Source organism: Folsomia candida, unplaced genomic scaffold, assembly GCF_002217175.1.
Source record: "Folsomia candida strain VU population unplaced genomic scaffold, ASM221717v1 Fcan01_Sc023, whole genome shotgun sequence".
NCBI lineage: Eukaryota > Metazoa > Arthropoda > Collembola > Entomobryomorpha > Isotomidae > Folsomia > Folsomia candida.
This window is the reverse complement of record NW_019091215.1, coordinates 760,993-778,101: the sequence shown is the minus strand read 5'-3', so window position 1 is coordinate 778,101 and position 17,109 is coordinate 760,993. Positions and strand designations below refer to the sequence as shown.

At 34.6% G+C, this 17,109-nt stretch overlaps 1 long non-coding RNA gene across 1 annotated transcript; it reads left to right on the top strand.

The window, feature by feature from the left end:
• The first annotated feature begins 6,956 nt into the window (after positions 1–6,956).
• Positions 6,957–11,505, top strand: LOC118438570. Its single transcript, XR_004836915.1, has 4 exons — positions 6,957–8,093; positions 8,249–8,333; positions 8,883–8,938; positions 9,035–11,505. It is a non-coding gene; the product is annotated as an uncharacterized LOC118438570 (long non-coding RNA).
• Positions 11,506–17,109: the final 5,604 nt, after the last annotated feature.

Here is a 17,109-nt window from a genome sequence, read left to right as displayed (position 1 = left end):
CTTGTTCCGTCGCCCGTGTTTCTGGATTTGATCGTTTTGTCCCACGTGCCACAGTGTCTGCCGCTTGTTCGGTCGCCCGTGTTTCCGGATTTGATCGCCTTGTCCTCCGTGCCACAGTGTCTGCAGCTTGTTCCGTCACCCGTGTTTCCGGATTTGATCGCCTTGTCCTCCGTGTCACAGTGTCTGCTGCTTGTTCCGCCACCCGTGTTGCCGGATTTGATCGTCTTGCCCTCCGTGCCACAGTGTTTTCTGCTTGTTCCGCCACTCGGATTTCTAGAGTTGTTCGTCTTGTCCTGCGGACTGAGGTATTTATCGCTTGTGCGTTTGAACGGTAATCTTCATTTTGGCGTTTTTCCTGAATTCGGTTGCGATCCTCCACATTGTTTTGCTCGAGACTCCTTTTCTTTGTCCATGGCATTTTCTCAATTTCCACGCGGACTATTTTTGAAAAAATCAAAATTAGCATTGCACTATTAACTTGTGAAAATGAAATACCCTAATTGAATTCACTACACTTAGATAATTTCATTAATACATTAATTACCTGAGTAGAGATTTCGGAAAAGAGGTCCAGCCGCTGTGAATTATATAATTTCAGAAGAAACAAATAGGGAGAACGAATGACAAATAATTAAATCACATTGAATATGGTAAACTTACTGATACTAATTTACTAATTTATTGATTTGATACAATAAATAGATAAATGACGAACAATGAGGAATGCTTTGTTTACTTTATTCTTTATGACTACTGGCAATCGCTTATTTAAATTCCCGGGTCAATTGGGCCATACCAGACTTGTGTTCATCATCTGCGTGGATTACATAATTAAATTTTCATATTAATAGTTCTACGTTCTTTAACATCTTTGTAAAGTCGAAGGTCTGCGAAAATTATGTCCCACGTGGAAAATACACAAATTTTAGAAAAAACAACACTTTTCAATTGAATTTAGAATATTTGTATATTATTCTTTAATTTATATTTGTATTTGTATTTGACCTTTCATTATCAAGTAAGTAGCTTCAGCTACTTTATGCGAGGACTTTATCCGTCTGTCTTTCCGCCCGACTGTCTATCAAGTTTTGGGGTTGACCGGACCACACCCACAGGTGCACGGGAATGTGATCGGGACAAAATGAGATTTTTAATGCAATTTAATCTATAGATGAAGTGGAGTGAAATTAAGTGTTCCCGAGTTGTGCCACACCCCCTCGTGGCCAGGGGGCGTGGTCTGGGGAAAACTGAGATTTTAACTTAAACCGCATCTATTGATGAAATACAGCGAAACTTAGTGTTCCTGCGATGTCTCCGGAATGGTTGGGGTGCAGTGACTCTGAAGCTACTGCCTTATGTGCGTTTACGACGGTTTATTGATAATCTATTATCCCGCAATTGTGTTCAGTGTTAAATTTCAGTTCAAATTGACATATATATATCCTGTGACCTTTAGATGACCTCTGAGGTCACAATGCAAGTCACCATTGAATTTGTCGTTGAAAAATAGTTAAAAATGATGTGTCACATGCCAAAACTGACACGTGACACTTTTTCGTCACTTTTCGTCACTGTGACGACGTCATCGTCCAGGTGACGATGTCACAGTGTCCATCTTCGAACTCGTCCTGTCCCTTGACGTTAGGAGTTTACGTTCAAAATTTCAAGTCTCTATGTCTTTCCGTTCAAAAGTTATCGGAGCTACGGACGGACGGACAGACAGACAGACAGACAGACAGACATAACGATCTTATAAAGGGCTTTCACCCCTTAATAAAGGCTAATGGTGTTGGTTACATATTTACTATGACGCTTATGTACATTGCTGAATTAGCAAAATTATTTTTCTGATTGCGAGGAGTTGCTCGACTTTGTCGAATGTTGTGGGATTATTCATCGTGATAATTTCCGCTAGGGGTTCAGGACACCCTTTTATCAAATAGCGGACCTTCTTTCCCTCTAACATTTTTGGGTCTAGTTTTCCAAGAAGTGGAAAAAGTTCTTAAAAATATTGCTGGGTATTTCCCCGGAATATGTGTGACCTGTCAAATTTGACGGTGTAAACTCTCAGGCGTGTCTTTACTGTATAATACTGTTCGAAACTCTTTTTCAATTTCTGTCCAAATTAAGGGGCCTTTTTCTCCGCTTGAGTATCAGTACATACTCGAAACCAGGAGGCAGGATAATTTGTGAGATGATACCCAAAGTTTTCTGTTTTAATGTAATCATCCCATCCGTATGACGAAGCGAGAAGAGTGCATCGGTGCAAAATGTTGGAGGTAAAACATTAAATGACAAACAGTAAATTCTACACACGTCATGTATAGCATCGACATTTAGGTTATTCTATTTTTGAAATATAAGAAGTTATGCAAACCAAACTAGGATATGAGGCAGGCCGGCAGTATGCATATCATTTTGGGTACCACTACATTTGATGGAGTTTAGGTCTTCACAATGAGTATCATTAAATTATCTAACGTCCTGAAAGTCTATGCTCTAGCGTCCTTCCCGCATCTTAGTAAAATCAGTTGGAGACTTAACTACTAATAGCAGAGGTAACAATGTTCTGTTCGACACTGAAAATTTTGAGTCTCGTTGTATGTACATATGTGCAACTTGTTTAAGAACTGGCGTGTCCATAATTAGAGACGGTTTCTACTGGAAGTTATATAATATGTACAAGTACATTAGTTCACCTTGTTCTTGCTAACTGTACGTTGGTTTTTAAACAAGCCAATTATCATTCTATCCGTCTTCTTCATCGCCCTATATGTTGTCTTTCTACTACCGAGGTTTGCTGGGAAGAACCGAGGATTTTTGATTTCTGACAATCCGTTTTACTGTACACTCCTTCTCTCAATCCTGGGCTTTGATAGGATTTCGCATATATATTTTTGTCTTCTCCGTCTTTGCGTATTGAAAGATAGGAATATGTTCCTTCACAAGGTTGGCCAAAACTAATTTTTGTGGGATTTTTGGAATTATGTACGTATCCGACGGGTCGTGCGGAGTAGGTGAATTTGGACCATAAATGGACTTAATATCTGCTGATTTCCCCAGCTCCCCCCGTTTCGCGTTCTGTGTAATATATTAAATCAAATATTTGCAAATATAATTCAAATTTTCTTGCAGATTAAAGTACTTACAATATTTCTTGGGATTACGACCCATATTTCTGCTGTCTCTGATCTCTCAGAATATGTTCAATCAAATGAGCAAAATAAGTGTGTTCAGTAGAACCAGTGAACATGTACTCACTCCTCTGCAACCACCTTATCGTCTCGTTTAATAACATTTGCGTCAAATTATACTACGATGTTTGTACTAGATTATTTAGTGTTCAAATTGGGACAATTAATTTAAACGGGATCCGTACTTACATAATGATATAATGAGGGAACTAATGTTGTACCACATAAAAACCATCATTTTGATTATTTCCATGCTCAGCCTTCTATTTGGACATATCTGATGATATTCCTGGCCTTGATTCATTTATTACATCGGTTAGGTTATGCTAAAATTGCTGCTAATCACTCTATATTAAACTAAATTAATAAAATGCAACTATTCAAATTTAGTTTAATATTATATTTTAATTAATTTACATATGTACATTCAAGTTTAAATTTCTGCAAAAATTTGATGGGAACATACACAATCTTGAGTATCTCATGACTAATAGTCTAAATTTCAATATACATAAGAATTTATATTTAATGTAAAAGTGTGACGGTTGATTTATGCGATATTAAGGCAATTCATAGACCCTGGTTACCTTGAAAATTTTGCAAAATAATTATGCACAACTTTACAAAATCCTTAAATAGACTCCCTTGTTCTGCGTAAGCTTACCGAAATTTGTTCCTAAGCTCAGAAATTTATATCAGAATATTGGATAATTATTCATCGCTAATTTGAATACTTATTTTAATAAATAGATTAATATTAATTTCTTATTGGTGAATTTAATGTAATTAAGTTGTAATTACTCAATAATGGATTATTTACTCATTCACATGTTGCCTCTGAAAATAAACGATATTTGGAAATATTTTTGCAATCATGTTATCAATTTGGACGCAATTTGTCAAAGACTTACATTTCTTGCATAAATAATCTCCTAAGCTTGCATACAATTTTACCTTGGATTTTATTTGGCGTCGGATTGGAGCTACATATTTTTACCCTTTCACTCAAACAATACGGATTTATGAATAAATGTGTAAGGTGAGTGAGTACCTATAATTGTTGTAGTGAGTAGTTGTTGCGTACTACACGTTAATTTGCAAGATTTGTAATCCATTTTAAACAATAAAACCAATTGAAAGATGTCATGGCTAAAAACTGAGGAAATTATGACATACAGCGATTGCATGAAACGAGCAAAAATTAGCGAAAAGAAAAAAATGTAATCAATTTGGAACATTTCACTCTTAAAAATAATGTAACCCTTTTGAAAAGTAAATTCAGTCTGAATTTCATGTTCACCAAACTATCCCAAACCCAGAGTAAATAAGCTTTTCACTTTATCCAGTTAACGTTATTCTGGATTTAGTATAGGTATTCAGTTTGCTTAATATACATATTTGGAATTCAAAGTGCATTTAGGTACTTTTAAAAGGGTAGCGCAATTTTTAAGATGGTTGAAGTTCCATACATACATACATATTAAGCATGTAGGTACGTAAAAACTAATACTAATACACATATACATACAACGAGCTTCTAATTTACCATTAACATTAATAAACCATTAACTCTATGCACACCTTTGTATATTCCATTATAAGTCGGTAATTATATAATTTATTCTCATGAATATTCATTCCTTAAATTGTATATGTATGCAATGCAGTGTCCTTATTCGCGGCCCACGGGAGGAACTCGGTTCTGCCAAATGTCCGGAACAGCTTGTAATAATCATACCCCGAACATTTATTTATTTATGACTTTTTCATTTCGAGCACGTCGACCCCCAAACTTTGTGGGGTTGTTTATCAACACTTGTGGTTATCAACAAGTTCACCCGGCATTAACAAAATTCCGAGTGGTTAGCAAAACTTTGCATTAATTTCAAAATTCCGAATTAGCAAGAGGACATATTAGGAATCCGTTGTAATCTTAAACACAAACTTATTGTTCATATTACCCTCAAATACATCAAAATTCAATAATTCGATAGTGGAATACTAATATGGAAAATGCAATTATTTTGCAAAGTTCAACATATTAGATAATTGGGGCCCAAAATCGAGGCAGCGGCCAAATTCTAGTCCAAAATAATTCTTAAAATTATTTCCAGTGATATTTGACCAAGTTTGAACGATTTTGACATAAAACTCAAAATTTGCAAAAAAAATCGCACATTTTGGCTCGTATCGCGAAAACTGACCATGCGCCCCCCCAATATTATTTCAGATTCTTTATGTACACAAAATCACGGAAATTTTAAGCCATCAAACTTGAAAATCGTTCGAGTGCGAAAAAACACGATCTCATTGTATATATCTATCTTAAAAATTAAAAAATGTTTTCAATTTAAAAAAAAATATTTTGGACTTTTCGCAAATATAAATATTTTTGACAATATTTCGCCATATTTTAAAAAAATATATTTTTTTTCGTGGTTTTTTAATTTTTTTCGGGGGTTTAATATGTTTGTTTGCATTTTTTGTACTTTCCTTAATTTCTCATTTTCATGATATTATATTACTCTTATGTGTACATTAAAGAAATACAAGCAAGACAAGATAATAACACCGCGCACCGGTTGAAGCTTTGCGCATTTTTAGCATGCGCAAATTGTTGGTCTCAGGACGAGAGATCCTTTCAGATCTTGATGCCCTTTGCATATGTTGGAGTACTATATGAGTCAGACTCATATAGTAGACTCATTGAGTCTACTAAAACCCAGAAATGGTTTGACTCCATGGCCTCTATTGCGCCCGCCACACCTAATCAAAACTGCGAAAAACACGAAAAAGCCTGTTTTCATGTACTTTAACTGTCACAAAAAATCCAATTTTGCTAGGATATTGACAAAACTTAAATTTTTGTGATCCTAGATACTTGTGTGATCGTATCCAGTAGATATCTCAACTTTTTTTTAATTTTGATCTTTCTTGAATAATTCATGAGAGGAATTAAATTTTTAGAATGTTCTAAAATTTCGAAAAATTAAAAAAAACTCGAGATATCTACTGGATATGATCACACAAGTATCTAGGATCACAAAAATTTAAATTTTGTCAAAATCCTAGCAAAATTGGATTTTTGTGGACAGTTGAACAACATAAAAACAAGCTTTTTCGTGTTTTTTACACCGTTTTTTACACAGTGGGTGTGGCGGGCGCAAATGGGGCCATGGAATCAAACCACTTTTGGGGTTTAGTAGACTCATATAGTACTCCAACATATGCAAAGGGCATCAAGATCTTAGAATGACATTTAGAGGGTCTCTCCTCCTCAGACAGACGCAATGGATTGACGCCAGCAAGTTTTATTTCTCACTTCGAGCTTCTGATTGATGATTTTGATAATTAAAATCTAATTATCTCTGCCAAATTTATGCAAGGGGTGATGAATTATAGTTGAAACTCGAATTCACTAGTCTTTTGACGTTGGAATAAAAATATTTTTGTATAAATATTTCGGCGTTTTTTTCAAAAATATAAAATAAATATTTCGGGCTTGATAAAAAATATTTAACCGGGGTATGGTAATAATGGGTGCCAGTTGGTGGCGGCACGGGAGGAAGCTGCACAGTTGCAGGAAGTTACACATTTTGCATGTGCAATTAATTAGACTATTTTATTAATATGCATAGATGAATCGAGTCATGTTTTGCAGGTAGAAATCAAAATTGTAAATTATGTATTTTAGTCCCAAATTTTATTTATTTGACTTGGATGTTTATAGTTCGCAGAATTATTTTAAAAACTCACCATCACAATTTCCAGCAAGAGAAATTACAGAAATCCACTGAAACGATATTAAAATCGGCATTTTTAGTATGTAGATTGGAGAGAATTTCGAACTCATATTATGCGAATTGACGTGAGTACGCCCAGTGTAGGTACAGGGTGGTTTAAATGTCTCGCTTCAATGGAAAATTTTTCAATGAAAATAATTCGTAGGTTTCCATTTGTTATCGAAATTTTATCTCTGGAATTGAACACTTGAAGAATTTTGTCATCAGTTTTGATAATGATTAATAAAAATCTCAATTCCAAACCATCCTTGCTCTTGGAGATTTAGGGGCTTTTCCCATTTGCAAAAGTCTCCTTTGTAGCGATGCATTTAAACCATCCCAGTATAAAACAAGTGTCTTGTTCCTTACGAGCCGGACATAAAGGATGTGACCGATTTTCAGCTAATTTTTGCCCCAAACCCCCTCGTGTGACCTAGGTATGCGACGTGCTATAATTAAAAGAGCAAGCCTTATCCCTACCTCCACTCAAATCGAGCACATCCTTTTTGCTATGTCCCCTCATTTTTGTAACAAAGAGATAGCTCGATCACCTTGAAAGCGAAACAATTGATCCATTCTACACTGCACAGACAGCTTACGTGGTCCTGCATAAAGCAGGTCTGCGAGAAATCTTATTAATCCCACCTCATCCAATATTAATCACAAGTGGTGTATAAATTTAGCCAAAATTTATCACATCCTTAACACACGGTCCTGCTTGAATGAATAAGATGATCATGATTATCATGCACTTGACGAAATATCCTTTAACACACTGTACACATCTTCATTCAATACACCTTTCACTCAACAGGTTATTATTTTTTAAGAATATAATTATTGATACAATTATTAAAAAATCTTAAAAATGTGACCCCGTTATTAATTTCGCTGTGGTAAATTTCACCGATTTAAAGCCAATTAACATTGTTTCGAGTGAGAATTACATACTTAATTCCTATAAGATTTCATGTAAAGTAAAGTGCACTCCAGTTGTTTCATTTCGAACAACGTTTAATTAGCTAAATGGTTTGTCTTTGGGCTAATTCGTACAAATGGAAATTTGAAATATTTAACTCTCCTTATCAACTTACATACATGGCTGAAATTGAAACGGGTAAGCAGAATTTGTGTTAAGTTAAAACTCATGCAAGTATTTATCTATCATGTTGCTGCATGTGTGCATAAATATGTACATATACATCTACATACTCATTTTGGAATTTTTTTAAAAGATTATTATTACTTATTTTCATACTTTAAAAAATACAGACACCTGGTTTAAAAACCTTATCAAGGATATTACTCCATCATCGCCAACATCAAAGCCGTAAATTTACGTATATGTTTATTAGTGGTAAGCTAATATGTATGCCCATATGTAAGTTATAACGGTTTCTTACTAGGGCATCCAGAATCGGTTTTTCCGATTTTGTAAAACCGGTTAAAAACCGGTTTTCGAGCTACCCGAAAACCGGTTTTACAATTTTCTAAAAAAACGGTTTTGTCAAAAACCGGTTTTATCACACTCGAAAACCGGTTTTCGATTTTGGACAAAATTTGTTTCAAAACCACTAAATATTTGTCATATCTTGTTTTTCATGCAAAAATTAATTGTTCTGAAATATTATCTGTCAATTTAATGCCCAAAATTTGTTCAGCTTTAAATTTTACAATATTATATTTAACAAATTTTAAAAATTTGGTAGAAAACCGATTTTGAAAACCGGTTTAAAACCGGTTTTTGGGAAAATCGAAAACCGGTTTTACGAAAATTTCAAAAACCGGTAAAATCGAAAACCGGTTTTACGAAAGTTTGCCAAAATCGGAAAAATCGAAAACCGGTTTCTGAAAATTTTCCTATTCTGGATGCCCTATTTCTTACCCTATAATTATCCATTTACAGACCTTGACGACAAATTTTTCTCTGATTTCCTCCTGAATTCAGCCCATCATATTTTCGTGAGCTATTTAAGTTATTTAACAATTATACAAAATAAGAGTTTCTCAATAGCGTGATAATTGATAAAAACTTTGGCTTCTTAAATCCCTAAGTAGATCACCACTTCTCTCATTTCGAATTGGAGGGTCGTCCCAACCATACTACGTAATGGATCCTGTAGAATGGAAGCTGCAAAAAATGGAAACGGCGAAATTACATATCTTGTTCCGGTCAATTACTTAAGCTGCCTTCCCTTAATAACTCTTCGTTTAACTGTACGTAAATATGTATAGTAGCTAACAATGGAGGTCTCCCAACGTGTGCTCACCGATTTTTACCAAACTGGTGCGAATCGATCACGAATATAATTAATATGAAATTTGAACAAAGCGGGTAGTTCTGCTGGTCCCAGGGCGCTCCATCGCTCTTGCCCCTCCATCATGACGATGTCGGTGCCATGCAGATAACCGAATAGCGAATTGGCAGACACATATTGCCCTTTGCACGTTTGATGTTAATTAAATTGGCGATCCACTTTGGCCAAAATCTGCGTACATACATAGGCAAACCTCCATTGTAAATTTGAGTAGTCTTATTGAGTATATATTTTAATTAAGACCTTAACCGTACGGTCCACTCTGGAGATAGGAATGCTGTACTTTTTTGTGGAAATGTACAGTTTTTCCAGCACGATCGGTTTTAGAAAGAAAGTTCATTTTACAAATTTTTTGAACATAGAGACACAAGTTGAACCAACCAGATACACTTTTTTCTGAGGTAGTGTAGAACCAAGACTGCATATATTGGTACTGTTATGTTAACTTGAAACTCTGGATAAATAGCTTAAATGTAGTCGCACAAAAGTTTGGATGCTTGCTCCACAGATCGGACAAGATAACGACTCTGGTCTTCAATTCCAGTTCTGCGTAATGATATCAATTTTAGAGTTAAAAGATGGATCGAAGTATCCAGTCTAGAAAGGCTTATAGCAGATTCTTATAATAGCTGAGGTAGTCTCTCTTTGGAAGGAGGTAGCTGAAAAGATGACCACCATTGTATTGTAGTCATTGTTTTTTGAATATTCAATGTCAAAATTCCCAGTTTCCCAACTTTCAATGGCATGGAGCCAATGCCAATGGAAGTTAGCTTAAGCTTTGTCACGTGCCTGGTCGAACGTAATGTCGCATGGAAAACTATACCCAGGGCCAGATTCTTGCGATTCTTGCTTGGTGATTGACGGCGCAACGTCGTCTTCCGATAGCTATTCTAGATTGCCCACGCACACATAGATTGAAGGCAGGTTGAAATGAAATGACAGGTTGAAATGTTGCTTGCTGAGTTACTTTGTAATAACTGAACTTTATTTAACGAAATTTTCCTTTATATACAAGTTTTCAAGGTTAAACATTAGTTTCCAACAATCTGGAATTATCTACAAACATCTTAATTATGATGCAATATTAATCTAGAATAATCTACGTAAATCTAGGTGTATTGTTTATTATGCTGAAGTTGACCACAACATGTAAGCACATGTGCAAATTAAGCGAAAACCGCATACACGCAAGTGTGATGCTTAGTTTGGATGGCTAAAGTTTATTGAGTCCATCCATATAAATATGTACAGTAAGTTCCCCTACACATTTATTCTTTCGGACCTGCACATCTCGGAGAAACTTCTTTGAAGCATCATAATTCTAAGGCATTAACATACCAAAATAGGCGTATATGGTAATCACAACAATGACACAGGTATTGTCAAAAGAACACATCTTTCCCCTTTTACTAAAACCACCCAATTTTGGTAGTCTCTAAAATCAGCTAGAAGCCTATCTGCATTAGAATTCCAAAACATATTCCTTGTGTTTCTATTGTGCTGTATATAATTTTGTTGTATAGGGTTCACAAAATATATTCACAAATATACATGATAGACGGCATACAGCCAGTGAGTATTGCTCACTCGAGATGAGTTTCAAGGGTTAGACACGGCTAAACAAGTACAAACATGTGAGGTTAGGAATGTTCTCCTCATTAATCGTCATTTTTAGTGGTACACTGGTTGAGTAGATTGTCATAATCTCGTCCATTAAATGTTCACTAGACTCGAGGAATTTTGTATGAAATCAAAATCTCGGGTATACCTTGGCCTACGTATTTGTTCACCTTTCCATATTCATCGATAAATAAATATGTACATCTGAACTTCAATGTTTGTATGCAATGCAGAATTTGGATCAGCTTAGGCAATCTTTCACTGCACATAACATCGACAAGAAATACAAAATTATGAATTACTTGTCATGAATTACTTGTCAAAGAGGTGAACACGACTTGATGTTATTAGTTAAAAAGAATACAAAAAACTTGAAATTAAAATGTATAAGCATATGTTACATATTTATATGCATGTATGTAGTACGGTATCGTATATCTTCTTCCCATCTTTCAAGTTTTCCCACATAAGATGAAATTGGCTTTTAAATTCTGCCAAACTACCTTTCGAAACCTTAAAATTATGCTTAAACTAGCCTATAAGCCCGTCTAAAGACGGTCCACATCAAGTTTTAAATCAACACAGCAAAATCACTCGATGAAAACACCACATAACTGCGGCGATGAACTAATTATAACCAAATTATAATTTGAGAGTAAAACATTCAAAAGGCTGTTCCGTTAAACTTTCAACCACATTCCTTCCTTCAGATTGGTTGCCAGCTTCCTTAGGAAATGTTTTAAACTTGCCAAGGTATTTTTTTACGTTGCTAAGTAATTTTTTTAACGTTGTTAAGAAATTATTGTAACGTTGCTAAGGAATTTTTTAATGTTGCTAACAAATTTTCTTATGGTTGCTAAGGAATTTTTAAACGTTGGTAACAAATTTTCTTAAGGTTGCTAAGGATTTTTTTTGACGTTGTCTGGGAAATTTTTTAATGTTGCTAAGCAATTTTGCTAAGGTTGCTAGGAATTTTTTTTACGTTGCTAAGCGAATTTTTTAACGTTGTTAAGGAATCGTGTTAACGTTTCTAATAAATTTTTTAACGTTGCTAAGGAAATTAAGTTTGCTAAGAATTTTTTCTGGTTGCCCATAACTGAAATCATAACCGAATTCATAACCGAAATCATAACCGAAATCATAACCGAAATCATAACCGTAACCATAACCGAAATCATAACCGAAATCACAACCGAAATCATAAACTAAATCATAACCGAAATCATAACCGAAATCATAACCGAAATCATAACCGAAATCATAACCGAAATCATAACCAAATCATAACCGAAATCATAACCGTAACCATAACCGAAATCATAACCGAAATCACAACCGAAATCATAAACTAAATCATAACCGAAATCATAACCGAAATCATAACCGAAATCATAACCGAAATCATAACCGAAATCATAACCGAAATCATAACCGAAATCATAACCGAAATCACAACCGAAATCATAAACTAAATCATAACCGAAATCATAACCGAAATCATAACCTAAATCATAACCGAAATCATAACCGAAATCATAACCGTAACCATAACCGAAATCATAACCGAAATCACAACCGAAATCATAAACTAAATCATAACCGAAATCATAACCGAAATCATAACCGAAATCATAACCGAAATCACAACCGAAATCATAACCGAAATCATAACCGAAATCATAACCTAAATCATAACCGAAATCATAACCGAAATCATAACCTAAATCATAACCGAAATCATAACCGTAACCATAACCGAAATCATAACCGAAATCACAACCGAAATCATAACCGAAATCACAACCGAAATCATAAACTAAATCATAACCGAAATCATAACCGAAATCATAACCGAAATCACAACCGAAATCATAAACTAAATCATAACCGAAATCATAACCGAAATCATAACCTAAATCATAACCGAAATCATAACCGAAATCATAACCGTAACCATAACCGAAATCATAACCGAAATCACAACCGAAATCATAACCGAAATCATAACCGAAATCATAACCGAAATCACAACCGAAATCATAAACTAAATCATAACCGAAATCATAACCGAAATCATAACCTAAATCATAACCGAAATCATAACCGAAATCATAACCGTAACCATAACCGAAATCATAACCGAAATCACAACCGAAATCATAAACTAAATCATAACCGAAATCATAACCGAAATCATAACCGAAATCATAACCGAAATCACAACCGAAATCATAAACTAAATCATAACCGAAATCATAACCGAAATCATAACCTAAATCATAACCGAAATCATAACCTAAATCATAACCGAAATCATAACTGAAATCATAACCAAAATCCTATCCGTGCTGTGATTGGTGGAGCCAGAATTTCAACAGCCAATCAGAACGCCGGGATGTCACGGAGAATTTCACGGGACGGACTTTTCGAAATTATAATATAGATTTGCTTCAGCTTACCCGAATTACTTATGTATGTATATCTAAGAAATCTACAAAAGCGACAAATTTGACCTTTGACCCAAAGGTAAGGGATCATGTCAAAATAGCTATTTTTGTTTAAAACGAGATCCTAAAAATATAACTTAATCCAATTCCGTTTCCTTGTTACTGACTGTTCAGGGAAATAATAAGATAACCATGCGTAGAATATCAATTAATTCAATTAATGTATTAATCAATTAATGTGGTAATAGAATATCAGTGGAAGGCAACCATGCGTAGCAGTTGTCATAACGAGTACTTCGTTCAAGGACGAATTATTAATGGTAGGTTTATGCCGTACCCTGAATTCTACTCGATTCGCCGGATTATTATCAAAATTGGGCAGACTCTTGGTGTTGGATTCTCATGTTGGATATGTGTAGTCCTCCTGTACGAACTTTTAATAATTAGGTTATAAATAAACGCATTTACTCTTTACGTCTTATATTGTTCTGCGTTAAACTGCGTTATATTGTTCTGCGTTAAACATGTAGGATGAAATCATGCATTTCGTGGATATTTATTAGAAGCTGGCACAAGTGTTCATCCTCTGAACAACTTCCGTTTCCATGTTTCACGTCTGGAAATTGAATGCGGGGTAGCGAAATGGTAAAACCAGAGGTGCAAATGATCTGTACGTAATCACGTTAGGCATTTTGTTTAGAAAAACTCCCTCGTTAATATAGTGTAGCAATGGATCAATTCGTTTGGGACTGGTTGGAAGCTACAAACAGAAAATAAAAATGTGAAATTCAAAGGCACAAAGTGTCTGCCTGAGAAGAGAAACACAGTTAATTATTTGCTTAAAGTATGTATATCTAAAAGGAGGAAATGAGATAAAGGACAATCTATGATTCTGACCACTTACAATGCAAGTCTTTTACGTGTACAACTCAGATCTGGTTGGAACCAATTTTATTTTGTTCACCGCAAAAAATAAGCACACCCGTATTTTTTCATTTTTCATAATGCGCTAATTTTAGCGCGGGGCGCAAATTTTAAAGCATTTTTCAGCCAAAACCTCGGTTTTTAAAAATTCTGTAACTTTTCGAATTTTAGCCCGAATCCAAAAATTCGAAGACATGTCTCTTAAGAATGACTTACCTGACTTATGAAAAATCCCATTGTCTCGAAATTTGATTTTCAAAATTTTTTGCCAGTTTTAGAAATTCATTAAAATTATAAACTCTTTCAAATTTTTAAATTTTCAAAAAATTATGCATGTAGATTTTTCATAAGTCAAGTAAGTCATTCTGAAGACACGTGTTTTCGAATTTTTGGATTCGCACTAAAATTGGAAGAGTTACAGAATTTTAAAAAACCGAGGTTTTGGCTGAAAAATGATTTAAAATTCGCGCCCCGCGCTCAAATTAGCGCATTATGGAAGACGAAAAAATACGGGTATGCTTATTTTTTGTGAACAAAATAAAATTGGTCTCGACCAGATCTGAGTTGTACACGTAAAAGACTTGCATTGTTAGAAGAGGTTTCTTTACGACAAGTTCTGGTACTTCTTAAGCCTGAAGAAGAATGTTTTAAAATCACGGAAATTTTTATTCCCGGATCGTAAACCGCACATACTTCGCATTTGAGTAACTTAAAACTTTGTGCGTGGGTTTTGGTGCGCAAATTTTCATGCAAAATTAGCGATAGCGGTAAAGTAAGCTCAAATTCTGCAAGAACAAAAAATTTGTGAAATTGACCCATGCATCGACCGGAATTACAAGCCTAGTCCTTATTTGGAGGCTTGCGTATTCCTGCCAATTTTCGAGTTGGAAAACTGATCCCTGTATCCTGATACATATACTCGGCGTTGATGGTGGCCTAGTTAATGGCAAAGGTATTGCCCCAAACAAATAACCTCTGTTCAAATTTATTAAACTCCACCAATTCTGGGAGTCTTTATTATCTCCCAAAAAGTCCATTATCATTAGTCAATCTTGATGAAGACAATTATAAAGCAAGGGAATTTTTTAGTGGTTTCATATACTCCAGAAATTTATCCACGCAATCAGAACGTCGGCAAACCCAAGGCTAAATATCTGTTCACCTTGCCATATTCGTCAATTACGACATATGAATAACATTGTTTTTATCAAATCCATTTTTCTGAATCAGCTTAAACAACCTGTTACTATGAATAATATCGTATTTGCAAGCACACTATTTACTTCTTGGAGAACTCTTTCTGTATTGAACCTTACTTTTGGTCAAATTATATAATGTTTTAATTGCTGTATTATTAAAATATAAATAATATTTACAATTATGGTCCATGTGTGTGGAATAGAGTGAAATAAACCACGAAGGGGGTTCACTTTGTCGACCCCACTTTAATGCCTAAACTCACTGCAATTGATGAAAACGATGCGAGAAAAAGGTGTTTCTCTTCAAAGGAGAGTTGAGATTGCAATTTGGCAGAAGTGGTTTTATTCATTCAAATTTAGGATCGAATTGGGATAGGCCACAGCAGCAGACAGGATTCTTGTTACACTCGATGTGAATTCTTCTAGGTTTGGTGGTTTCGGTGAAAAAATTGCATCACTATTTTCACTTTGTGATAATGAGTTTCAAATTTTGCTTCTTTTGTTCAATGAAAAAGATATGTGAAAAAGTACGTATTATGAGCAGGATTGAGATCAGATGTTGTTCTGTTGGCCCCTATCACAAGAAAATATTTCGTATTAAAATTAAAGTATGTAATAATTAACGCCTTGTTGGTTAGACTAGATGGTTACAGAAGCCATATTTCATATTTATTAATGTTTCGTAAATTAATTTTAAATATTTTTAAATTTTATGTGCATTTCTGCTAATCAAACACGTGTTGTTGAATGACCGTCTAATTTGCTGTAAGAATGTGATTCGGCAGCATTATCTTTATAAATCATTCACTAATTTATTCAGAACGCATGGACGTGTTAATTTTTATCGAATATATATTCGTAAACTCGAGTACTTTCTTTTTTGATATTTGTCTATCTAGTCAGTGATCTGATCGACTTAATTGGTGATATGTACATACACTCAAAATAAAAATTTGTTGTAGTAACACCGCCGGTGTCAATATATGACTTAACCGCCTGGGTTACAATGTTGAATCCGAGTTATGATGATTTTGATACCGGTAGTTATAATGTTATGACCGGACGGAAAAAATTCATTACTACTCGGAATCACAATTGTAACCAAGGCGGTTAAGTCATACATTGACACCGTTTTGCTTTGAGTGTACTCTTCGTCTCGATTGATTTATTTCGTCGACTAGATTATATTAAAGTTCAATATTACTCTCTCCATATTTATCAAAGCACATATTTCATTAGACTTATACAAAATTTAGGTATTATACACATTTGATATTTGTACCTCGTGAAGCACGTGTAAAAATTTCCCAACATATTTATCTTATGGATTTTATGCAAATATATATGTTATCAATTTGGACGCAAACGCAAGTTATCAAACACTAGCCTTACATTTCTTTCATCTTAAGCACAAACATTCTTATCATCTTGCATACTAGTTTCGTTGGATTTTATTTGGCGTCGGGTTGGGGTTACATATTTTACGCTTGTACTCAAACTCTTACATATTTATTTACAAAGATGAGTGAGTAATTTCGGTAGTCATGATTCTGTAAAGTTGTTGAGCTGCATATTCGGAGGAACTCGTATATGAGAAATGTCCGGAACTGCTTGTAATACTGGTT